General features: G+C 43.4%; 1 protein-coding gene across 1 annotated transcript in view; it reads right to left on the bottom strand.

Moving 5' to 3' along the window:
* The window catches only part of cdh11 (cadherin 11, type 2, OB-cadherin (osteoblast)), a 93,684-nt gene extending 81,063 nt beyond the window's left edge, over positions 1 to 12,621 (bottom strand). Inside the window, exon 1 of the mRNA XM_032540822.1 lies at positions 12,124 to 12,621. The gene's annotated coding sequence lies outside the window, so the exon portion shown is untranslated. The remainder of the gene's footprint in view (positions 1 to 12,123) is intronic.
* Between the last annotated feature and the right edge of the window lie 88 nt (positions 12,622 to 12,709).

The raw sequence follows: 12,709 nt of genomic DNA, 5'->3' as shown, positions 1-12,709 counted from the left end.
ACACACACACACACACACACACACACACACACACACACACACACACACTTTTAGACTCATGCACACACACACTCAGAGCCCAGGGTGAACAAGCATATCTCACATTAAATGACACGGACACATGACTTCTATTTGTTGCTCTGGTGATGCTCAGGTGCACGGAAATTACACGTTCACAGACTACAGGTTGACCTTGCATGGTCAACTTTAGCCCCAGTATGTGGAAATACATGCAGGGGCACATTAGAGTGACACACACAAACACACACACACACACACACACACACACAGTGACCTTATTTGTTCAACCTTGCCCCACTAGAATATGAACAGTTTTGATGGCTCTTTGCTTCATAACATTACAATAGAGATAAACCAAATTTGATGTCCCTCTACATAAAGACTGAAAACACATAGGATGTCTGAAAAGGGCTCCAAGCAACTGCTACTTCACTGGATGAATAATTTACCTTTGAAATTTTGACTTGTCGATCTGCATAGATTTCAAATGAATTGCATTGACAACCACTGCTGTGTTATAGAGCGTTTAAAAACGTATCCGTGTTAACACTATCTAATGATAAGCACTGTAAAATGTCTGGGGATTGGAAAAGTATTAGTTAGAATTACCAAAACGGCCACCTGTCAGATCAGTTGAGTGATATTTCCAGACTCAAACATTCATCCATAATAACACCTGCTGAAATACTAAGTGATTGGTACCACATCTTTCACCTCTCACTCACATACTCATCAACGTTTAAAGGGCAGAATCGACTGTGTTTTTTTGTAGTCCTTCCCTTTGAATTGCAGGTGTTGATTATATTTCATATTAGGTAGATTAATAGCGGTATGCAGAAAAGTGCCAGTATCAAGATCGACCTTGTATCAGTCCTTCCACTTGTCTCTGTATAGAAGCTATGGCCTTCTATACCAATATAATAATTAGGCAGTCCTAGAGGAAGCTATATCTTTTATTCACTGCCTCTCCTTTCACTGAAAAGGTCAATGCTGTAACGGCTGCAACTGAAACCTAAAGAGACAGTTGAAGTGGGAGATCAAGACTGACAAAGAATGAGAAATTGAGATTTTTTAGAGGATTTGTGAAAGATAAAAAACAGAATAGCATATATACCAAAAAATCTACAGAACAGATGACAAAATCGAGAGAGAGAGGGGAGGTGGGTTGATTTTTGTGCTTGCTGCTATATAAGTCTCTGAGTCATGGTCAAGGAGTTGGCAAAGAGATATACTGGAGTCAAGCCGTTCATATGGAAAAAAGTGAAATTGTTATGGTTTAATGAAGCAGCAGCAGTCATATTCAATCATATTAGACCATTACAAGTGTCACGGTCTATGATGCATGTCTAGAGAGAGAGACAGAAACAAAATAGGGACAGAAAAAAGAGAAAAGATGCTAAAAGGGAGTGTGAGAGTTAGTGAGAGTGATGGCAAGGAGAGAGAAAGGACAGCAATAAAAATACAAAGAGACTGAGGGCGGCGGATAAAGAGAAGTTATGGTAAAGAGGTCAACCTTGCCATAATGCTCTCCCATGTAGAAAGAAAACATGCCTTTTGTGTGTGAACTATGTGTGTGTTATCTCTATTTCTCTTTCTCTCCCTCTGTGTATGTGCATGAGTCATCATCTGCCACTATCCTGTCTAACCATAAAATGTGCACTCCTTTTTTGCGTGTGTAGTGTAGGACTAAGACAGTGGTTATGTAATCTCAAGACCGTGTGTGTGTGTGTGTGTGTGTGTGTGTGTGTGTGTGTGTGTGCACACACACACAGAAACATAACCGTTCAGAGCCCACGGAGAGGGGACACGGGAAGCAATTGGGCTCCCAACCCATCCCGAGCCCACTAACATATTCCTATCACGTATTTTCCGCCCCCCTCCCCCCCCCCCCACCCCCCCAAAAAAACATCTAAATATACTTCCTATGAGATCCCTAGCGTAGAGACTCCTGAATCCCGTCCCGCTCCCGTTTTGTTCCCATATGTCGTCTAGCACGTTATAACTCTGTTGCGCCTGCCCCCGTTTTTTTTTTTTTTTCTGCAACGTATTTGATTCTGAAGATGACTGGATATTACCTTCTACTTTGTCTCCTATGTCGCTGATTTTTAAAATGGTATCCTGCATTGTCGTTCCACGTCCAACCACGTCATGAATGGACTCCACTCACCCGGCTACTACCTAACTAGTATGAAGCTACGCGCTCTGAAACAGTTTCCCCAGGTGGCGTAGCAACAACGCAGGAGTTTCAGTTTAGACCTGACAGGAAGTCAGACCAACCAAAGACAGGGATCTATTGCTGCATTTTGCAGCTAAGTTAACCACACACACAGGCCTCTTATAGCCTTAACTTCCCCTTGTCTCTGTGATTCAATAATGACACTGTGTAGTTTTATATTTACAAAATACATTTTATCTAAAACAAAATACCTCGCAAATGTATCGTCTCCTTCCTGCTCACGTCCGCTCCCGCTGATTTCAGTGCTTTATCTGTCCCCATCACGTTACCTACAGTGAGATTGACTCCCGCGGGAATCCTGACAAATTGTCCCCCTCTAGAGCCCACCCTCACCTCCACAGAGCTGAATCAATGAGGACTCCAGCAGTTGTTTTGGAGAGTGGCTCATTACTAAAACTAATTATGTGATGATGAAATATGAACGCATGGATGATTTTTTTGCCGTCTGTCTGATGCTTCATTTTAGCGAACATTATATTTAGTGATACCAGAACTTTGTCATGTTGTATATTTAATAAAAAACAAGACAACTTGATTGTATTTAATATATCCGTTGTAGTCAGGTTTATGTTGGGACACTTTTCAGGTGAGTAACTGTGTCCTGTCTATCTAAAGCACAGCTGGGATGAATACAGAAGACCCAGGGGGGAGTGGGGTGTTAAGAGGGGTGAGGCGTACTTAAGAAGACTGAAGGAGGAAGGGAGGAGAGATAAGAAGAGAGGATAGGGGAGGAATGAACGAAAGGGAAGAGGAGAGGCCGAGTCAGGAGAGGATGAGAACTACTCAATAAGTCCCAGTGTGATCAAAGCAATGCTTTGACATCAAGAGCGTGCCTTGCCAGCATGCTGAGTGGTTCATGCTAGACATGCACATACACACTTTGAAACATTAAATTATACAGTATGTGACTAAGAAGACATATTCTCATATCCGTCCAGGTGATGATAATACACACAGTGAGATGGTCTGTGTTTCCAAAACCCTTCTCCTCCTCATGGTTTGGTCTCGTAGCTGTCCGAACACAGACAAAAACATGAATTCTAATCGGATGATTCTCGTGACTTTCATTTGCTTTAAACACTGGTGAATCATGGGTAAAAATCGCATTACCTTACACCCACTCCTAACCAGACCACAATGCAAGCAAAAGAATGATTTTCTACATCTCGGTCGGACTGTCATAACAAGCTGTACACAACAGCAGAGGGGACAAACAACCCATTCTCTCGCTTGAAAAATTGGTTGCCACGACTCTATTTTTGTGACATTCCTCAAAATAATACAACCATCAAAATGAATTTACCGGTAAATCGGTCCAAATGTTATTGCCATAACTCTCCTGTCTCCTTGGAAGGCACGGAAACACTGAACAGAATAAAAGAACACTAAAGGCTTTTCTTTGTAGGAATTGTTGGAAATGTTAGAGAATGTCTCTCTCACAATGGCAAGCTAAATATGCAAAATAAATGATGTAGTTATAAAAAAAAAAAAAAGCACAGAAAGTAAACATGGAGATTAGGCCATTTATTTCCAGAGAGAACGTTTTTACAAATGGGCGCCGGAGCCCCCACCTCGCACCATGACATCGGACACCACACATAACAATTTGTAGTGCATTCTGCCCTGGAGCTCGATGTTGGGGATGTTCATTATGCAGCTGTTTCTCTCCTCTGTGCCCTCCTCTGTCATTCAACTCAATTCCTCACTTTCTTTAATTTCCTCACTTTCTCGTTAGTCTAAACCAGAGATCTTTTAAAGTTTTTTTTCTTTTTTTTTTTTCATTTTCACGATATTGAAGACAGGCTTAATATAGGTAAGGTACCCATTGGCAGCCATCCAGATACATTTAAGCCTATGATTCATTGTGCCTTCCACATGTATGTTTAACATAAAAAAATTATGTATAAATAATAAAGACTTATCCCTTCATCCACCAACTACATTTTATACAATATATGTAGTAGGGTGTCCCTGCTCCGTCTCTCTTTTAGCTAAGGGATCCTTGGCTTAAAAAACATTGAAGACCCCTGGTCTAAACTGTGGCAAAACAAAGGGGAAACTGTGTATGATGAATGTTCTTGGCCAAACGGAGGTCACAGTTGCATGTTTCTTTTTAGACCTGTGAACACACAGGACACAATTTTTTCTTTTTTAAACTATCCATCCGTCTGTTCATCTGCCTGTCGCTTCACCCCCCCTACGATGCAGAGTCCTCCATCCAACCCTGCTCATAATCAGATCTAGAAGCTCTATGCAGCATTTGCTGGTTTGGCTGACCACTTAGGGGTGTGTGTGTGTGTGTGTGTGTGTGTGTGGGGTGTTGGTGTGTGTGTGTAGGCCTTCTGGGTAGGGTTGGGGATGCTTCTGGTCTGTTCAGCACTACTAAAAAAATAAATTCTATTACAGATGATACACACCTGTTTGGGGACAAATATGCTTACATGGACAGAACAGACACCGCAGCACACCACACACACACACACACACACACACACACACACACTTCTGTGGTATAAATGCATGCCTGTACAACACACTCTATCCATAGAGTTCACCTTTACAAATGTGTTACATCAACGAAATTAACTCGCTACAATTAGCATAAACATGTTACTTATGGTAATCAACATTCAAAGTTGTGCGTTTGGGTTGGTGTGTGTGTTTAGCAAGCTTAGGGGAGGGAAGTGATAAAGAGCGATTAAGGGTGAAAATGACTGAGAGAATTAGATTAAAGGCCTTTTTACAGTAACTGTAGCCCAGCTGGCGTGTGCAAATGTGACGTCATGAGAGCGCTGTAACTATTTATACTGGCGCGGGGTGGTCGCGACACTAGTTGTAGTAGTTGCAGCATAGAGTACTGACTTTATCCCGATGGACTAGAAGAAGAAGAAAAAGGTACACAACGCCAGAACAGGCAGCAGCATTGAATTGATTCGATGGCCTACTTCGTCGGATCAAGCTTTTCATTCACCACAAAAGGACTCATGTTAACCCAGTGAGTTTAGAAGAGAGACCTGCAGTCAGTCCGAGAGTCCTGGCATCCGGTTGTCCGCCGATTTGTTGTGCGCCGATGAAAAAACTAGAGTGGTGCGCGCCCTCTGCTCGCACGCTCAAAATCCTGGCGCGCCGGCGAGATCGGCGCCACCTCGGGTTAGACTAGTACACCGGCAGCTTAAGAGGTGGATAACCAATTATTTGTTTAAGTCAAATGTCAAAGAAACAATTTGAGATTATCCCTATGGGTTCTAAGAAGTTGCACTGAGAATTTGTATTGCTATTGTCATGCATTTTATTATCCCAAATATGAATCAATATAGAAATAACCATTTGGCTGCAGAAAAATGTGGAAGAGGATGGGAGGAGAAAGACTGTGGAAAGAGAGAGACAGTTATGACTGGCCGCTTCATTGGTGGCTCCAAAGAGAAAATGAACACACACACACACACACACACACACACACACACACACACACACACGACCCACACACACACTGTTAATTATTATCCTGAATAATGAGAAGCAAACGACTCATTAAATCTCTCCTTGACCCGCACGCAGAAACTAGCCTCTGTTTCCTTCTTCCTTTTCTTTCTCACTGACTCTACTGTACTTCATACAGAATCTGTCAAACCAGAAGCCTTTCAGCTGTGAATTATTAATTGGCATTAAAACACAATCCTCGAAAAATCACTGACCCCAATCTACAGAAGTTTTTTTTTTTACCAAACGGCTGGAAAGAATGCAAAGAAAACTCCTCAAATTCATATGAGACGAACTTTGTTGCTGCCCTTCATCACCCCGTCGCCCCTTCACTTTTTCTCTTCTGCCTCCCTGTTTGTTTGTTTTTTGGACACCTCACAGTGTCTCTCCCTGCTGTGGACTGTCTACTAGAGCGAAAATATGCAGATAAAATTGGCACAACAACAACAACAACCTTGCTTTTCTTACTCTCATGTGGCCGGTGTCATGAGACCACTAACCACCTGACTGCATCTAACGACTGTCACAGAAAACAAATTACATTGGGTTTCACACACACCACACCCCCACACACACACACACACACACACACACACACACACACACACACACACACACACACTCATTGACTTTGCATTTGCTTTCACATATATATAGGCATGCATTTCTGGATGAGAAAGCTTACGTGCACACGCTTATACAAACACAAGGCGCTCCGATCAATATCGTTCTCTATCTGGAAAATCAATTCTCATTCTCATCCGATCAATATCCCTGTCAACGCAGCATTCTGATCATCAATAGTAAGATCAATGAAATCGCTCGTTAATCCTGAATTAACCATTGATCCAGGCTCCACCGTTATCACAATTACACCACAGCCTCATCATCTGGCAGTACATCCGCACGGCTCTAATGTATGGCAGAATAGGTCACGCTACCTGAAGAGCAAATATTCAGCCACTCCTGGAGAACAAGCGACGAAGCTTTTACACTAAAAGCCAAAGTGATCTCTGCTGCAGCTCCAGGCATTATGTTCTCAGGATAAGAGGCGATAAAAAGCAAATCAGTTTTGAAAGTCGATTTTTAATTGACGCTGGAGTGTTCCTGTGCTGCCACATGCTTTTCGTTTTAATTGCAGTGTGTGGTGCCCTTGTTGTTTTCTGGTATTATTTGTGGCGACATTTCCTGTCTCCGAGTCCTTATGTGCATCCATCCAGCTTCTGCTTGCGCTACTTAAATGACTTCAATGTGACTTTCAGCATTAAATAATGAGAGCACGGGACATGTTCATGAGTTACGCTGTCACTGGTTTATTTCCGTGGCCAAAAATGAAAAAGCAGTTTCCAGCTTACTGACTTTAGCCTGTGTAATTTTATTTCATTTTCTTTGTCTTTTTCAGGGTAACGGGGATAGGTCGAAGGCAGGGAAACCCCCTCAAAAGATCGAAAACTTGAGTCAACGCGTTGTCTAACATATTTGATAAAGTTTACGCAGTTTTGAGCTCTTAAATAGCCTGAAATATACAATCAGAAAAATAGGATGTTTTCATAAACTTGATGGACAAATGAATGACTTAAAATGTCAGCTGAGAGCAAACTTTGGACTCAAAGACACAGTTTTTAAGTGAATAATAGCAATAATGGGTTCACTCTATTTCTTACAACCTTGTTTAACACCTTGTTTGTAATGATGGTAATTTAGCTTCTCCAGTTCACGGACTTTACCTTTCATGTCACTGGAACGTAGACCGCTGGCGGACTAACTGAAACCACATGCGCTGTAGAGAAAGAAACGTACAAACTCCATGCTTATAGGTCTAGGAAACTAAACCCAGGACATTATACTGCCAGGAAACAGTCAACAACCTGTGCTGGCTCAGTCCTCCTCAACTGCACCAATACGCAGGAAATCATCCCCCCCCACCCACCTTACCCCTCGTTAAATGCAAACAAATCAGCCACTGTCTTTCTTTCCCCTTGTGAAGGCAAGTAGAGAGATGAGAGGTCCAAAACACTAATTACTGACTCCGTCATTTAATCTGGTTGAGGCCGGAGATTAGAGTTCTAATCCCATCGCAGTGCTACAGGAAATTATTAAATCAGTGTAACATCTACCTGGTTTACCCTGTTTACTTGAATAGAGGAGAAGAGGACAGGAAAACAGAGATGCAGAGCTGAGGGAGAACTCAGTGCAGAAAGGGGTAAAACGTCTATCGAACCCATGGACCTATAGGGACCGGGAGATAACAAAGTAAAACAGTGTAGAAGCAAAAAAGAAAAACCAACTCAATCTGCCCCTACACCCCCCACCCCCCACCCCCTCTCTCTGGGAGGTAATGCGAATCTGAAGGTAACAGAAGCCAGTCACAGTGGACATGCTTATCCAGACAGACTACTTTTGTGTGTGTGTGTGTGTGTGTTGTTTGGGGGTGATTGAATCTTGCATCCCTGGGGAGCCTAACTACCTCTCCATCTCTCTGACTGGCCCTCTCAGAGAAAGAGAGAAAGACAGGGTAGGAAAGAAAAACAGAGAGAGAGAGATTTGGAAAGAATTAGAAAGAAAGAAAGAGAAGAAAAAAAGGGAGAGCAGTCGTTGCTGCAGCAAAGCCCAACAGCTCCCTCTGTCGTCACTTAGAAAAGGTCGGGCACCGCTCTTATTCCTTCCCCTCTTTACCTCTCTTTCTATCTTCTCTTTGAATTCTGTCTCCTCATCTTCAACATCTCCCTCTGTTTCTCTCCGCAGCGTTCACCTTTTCTCAAAGTAACATGTTTACAATGCCATGGTGTGTGAGAATGGAGCAGCTGGCGCCTAATTAAATATAAATATAACAATTACAGTGTAATAAATGAATCTCTCTATCTCGCTGCCTCCCTGCTAAACTGCGTCAGTAGTGTTTGCACTCAGCTGCTTTTAAACTCATTCCGGTTGGCAAGGATTTTTTTCTTCTTTCTTCAAAATTCAATCTTGCACATTTCAAGAATGTGGAAAAATAAACACAACTTTGGCCAAACGATCTATAAAAGGGGCTCACAGCCAGTCAAAGTCAAACTTTAAAGTAAAAAGCAGGACATAAGCATATCATTCGCAGGTGAGGATCATGCTTTACATAAAACATCCATAGTTTTTGTCTGCAAAGTCATGCAATGTAATAAACATAATTATATATTATTGCAAAAAGATGAAATGGATAAATGTCTGGAAAGGGGAAGAGAACAAGGAACACAACTTCAATATGTATAACTATTAACCTGTATTTAGCAGAGTCTACACTACTATGCACTGCCTGCATACTCCCCATCAACACAATGTGATCTGTAACCTTGATTAGAGTGTGCAGCTTAACTCAAATACAACATTGCCTGGCCTAGATGTGTCTTTTCAAACATAGCTGAAGGAAACCTCACGGATTTAATTATGTCTACAAACTATAAGGAACACAGCCATGAAGCAGAATATATCCATTGCCAGATCCTGAAACGGCTTATTTGAATCCAACGGATCTGACAACGTTTCTGTGTCACTTACTGTGCGATTTCTTGGCTACACATCAGTGAAAAATATCAGATACCTCACCCACCCCGCTTTCATCTGTCATCCAAGCCAGGTTTCTGTATACCGCTCACCCTAAATAGCACAAAGATTTACTGGTACAAGGGGGTTCTGTGTTTCTGTCCTGCGTTTTACAATCACGTTCCCAGACGGAAAACCTCGCTTATGTGGGAAGTGAAAAAAGGAGCTGGATGTTGGTACCTGGGATAGCTAAGTGAAGACGAGCAGATTCTGGCTGCAGGTCTTGTTTCAGCTCAGACAGCGGTGGCTCTCTCAGAGGGAGATGAAATACAGTGCTGATAGAAGTCACGCTGTCCTCCAATTCTCCCCCGCCACCTCCTCATATTCTGATAGGAGTCATGCTCTTTTTCGTCTCAGCTCTGCTCCTCTGATCGCCTGCCTGGTCGTCTCTCCTCTCCTCTCCCCCCTCATTTCCTCTTCAGCTCCTCTTTCTTGCCTCTCGATCCTCCCCTCTGTCCTCTATCCTAACGGAATCACTGTGACTGAAATACTGAGGCTAGAAGAATTAATTAGAGAATTAAGCAAACATCCTCAAGCACAAATGGGGCCAATAGTGTGGTGTTATTTACTAAAAACCCTTTAGTGGAGCCACAGTGAGAAGGCTCTGACATTAAGCCTATAGTCTCAGAGCCAATGTAAGAGGCAGCGATTCAACACTTTCAACACATTCTTTTCTTGTGATGTGCCTTTTAAGCGGCCACCGAACCACAAAGTCAACTCACAGAACCAAGAAAAAAAAGAGGAATTCTGTGTTTCTTCTCAACAATGTTGACTGGTCTGGAGGCTAATTAGCAAAATGCAAGGGGTGAAAATAAACAGTGCTGCCTGAAAAGTAACCGCATAATAAAGAAAATAGAGGAAAACCAACAACAGTGTTGCAACACTGGAAACCAGAGGGGAGGCACAAGAAGCTTCTCGCCTGTGAGAATGTAACACAAGAAGTTACAAACGCTTTTTTTCTGTTTAACAAACTGGAGCTAGGACCTCTGAAGGGCCGCTCTCTGTGCAGATGTATGTCTTTTGTTGACTGCAGGCTTTTTTTGTCTTTTTTTTAAAAGCACTGTAAAAAAACCAACAACACATCACTGCAAGCCAGCCAAGCCCGGTCGGTAAGAACCCCTCTGTCGAATAAAATACAACAACAGCAAATTATTTTCTCAATGGCTCCCACAAGACTAAGCAGAGAGTCAGGGAGCATGGGGTGAGGAGAGAAGGAGAGGAAGAGGAGTGGGAGAAGATGAAATGCAAAAGGAAAAAAGAGAGGTGCTGGAGGTGGGGGAAGAGAGGAGGGATATTTCATAGAGCAACAGTGTGGGAGACAGAAGGAGAGAGAGGCGGAGAGGGAGAGAGATTATTGCCTGCTTGGGAGCAGCAATGTTGAGCTGTGCCATGAATACCAAACGCTGTACAGCCCAGTCAACGCCTCTCTCCCTCTGCTCCCCAGTTGAAAACGCAGCGGAATTGCAGCTGGCCAAATTATACACCGATATCTCACTTACTCTTCCTTGAAAGCGACTCAGCAGCAGCTCAGTACTTCATTCATTATTCTTATAAGACCCACACACTCAACCTGCAAGAGCACGTTTTAAGTAGATTTCAGTAGATGTGGGTGCAACAATTAAAGAATGATCTAATGTGGCCCTACAGGGACGATAAGCCTAACGCACGGACTTAATTGAGTGCAGAATATGCCTGCATGACCCTATGGGCAAGGGATCTGTATGCAGTTTTAATGCAGTTTCACCAGCGCTGGCGCACACGGAAAGGGCAAGGACGCAGCTCTGGTTGAAGTATTCAAATGGACTGAATACTAAACCGCATGGGTCGTTTGGGGCTTCACATTTCAAGCGATAATTACCCATGCAGAGAGGAAACCGACGCAGAAAGGACACCAAATTGGCGCAAGTTGATTTTTTTTTTTTTTTTAAACTGTAAAAATACTCTTTAGGTAAAAACGCGTTTTTTGGGGAGAAATAGACCTATATATGCCAAATAAATGCAAATGAAGTCCATCCAAAAAGTGACGGCCGTTCGTCTCTTTAGATTTATTAAAGGGATTATGGGAATTCTCTCCTTTACATGAATGCGAGTTGACCGTGAAACATACACAAACACTGAGCCGGCGTTGACGGTGATCCCAAAGAAAAGTTGTGGGTCGCCGTTACGCACAGGAGCCGGGAGGCACCGAGACGGAGAAAGAGAGCCTACAGCGAGATTGTAGCCTCGATACGTGGCCAGACATACACGCATACACACACACTGTCGGACGCGCACTCACGCACACACACCAAACGAGCGCAAAAATGCAGACACACGCCAAAACACACGGCGCCGGAAACGTGAAAACATACAGTCTGTGTTTTGTAAAAACTGCACAAATCCAACCGTCATCCTGTGGTCCCGAGGACCGAAGAAAGTCGGCACTGTTAACAGCCAGCAGCACAACAAATCCACTCTCATTTGGTTTCCATTGCTAATGCGCAACGGCTCTGTGGGGTCCTCGTAGCGTATTCCTTACGTGCTCAAACATCAAAAAGTCGGACATCCTCTCACAGTGACCTTTTTATATATGTAATGCTCGTGTAACAACCCTGTGTTTGGATTATTCCAGAGTCTAATGCAGAATCTCCCCGGAAACAGAAACATTTCACTTGGGTCGCTCTCGCCTGTTTTACGCTCATTACAAGCATCTGCAGAAAGACGCAGGGATATTGAGGGGAGAGAGAAGCAGACTGGGAGGGAAAAGAGATGAATGGGACTGTGTCGAGGTAACGACAGCAAAACCCCAGTCCTGTAACTCAAGCGGTCCTTACCTTGGAAGTGAGAAACTCCGTGCGCAGCCCGTCTCTCCAAGGAAATTCCTCCAATACGTAGAAGCCGGTCGAAAACGATCACTTCTCTCAACAAGTATTGCTTCTTTCATCAGATGTCCAACACATCCACTGATTAAAAACCCAGTTTTTCTGTTTGTCTGCGCATGGAGAAAAGGGTGGTAAAAAAAATGTTCTTTCTCCTATGTTTTATCCTGCTGGAGCGCAGAGGCAAAGACGATACCAAACCCACCAACCAAACGGGTTAAAAATGGATGAAAAAGAAAAGATAATATGATAGACAGAGCAGTAGTGCGTCTTGATGACGTTCCGAGACTGAAGTGATGAACAGGAGTGGTGAGTGGGTTTTGGGTGTTGGGAGAGAAAAGAGGGGAATCACCGTAGCATCCCTCCCTCCTTCGGGGATCAAATCCGGTAGTCTACCGTCAGCGCCGTTTATCCGTCCTCTCTCCAAGAGCCTCGGAAGCGGTGTGACGGGAACTGCACGGGCGCGCAATGGCAACGAGAGAGAGAGAACGGGGGGGAGAGAGAGAGAACGGGGGAGAGAGAGAGAGAGAGAGAGAGAGAG

This window comes from Etheostoma spectabile, chromosome 17 (genome assembly GCF_008692095.1).
Source record: "Etheostoma spectabile isolate EspeVRDwgs_2016 chromosome 17, UIUC_Espe_1.0, whole genome shotgun sequence".
NCBI lineage: Eukaryota > Metazoa > Chordata > Actinopteri > Perciformes > Percidae > Etheostoma > Etheostoma spectabile.
This window is presented reverse-complemented; position numbering and strand designations above follow the sequence as displayed.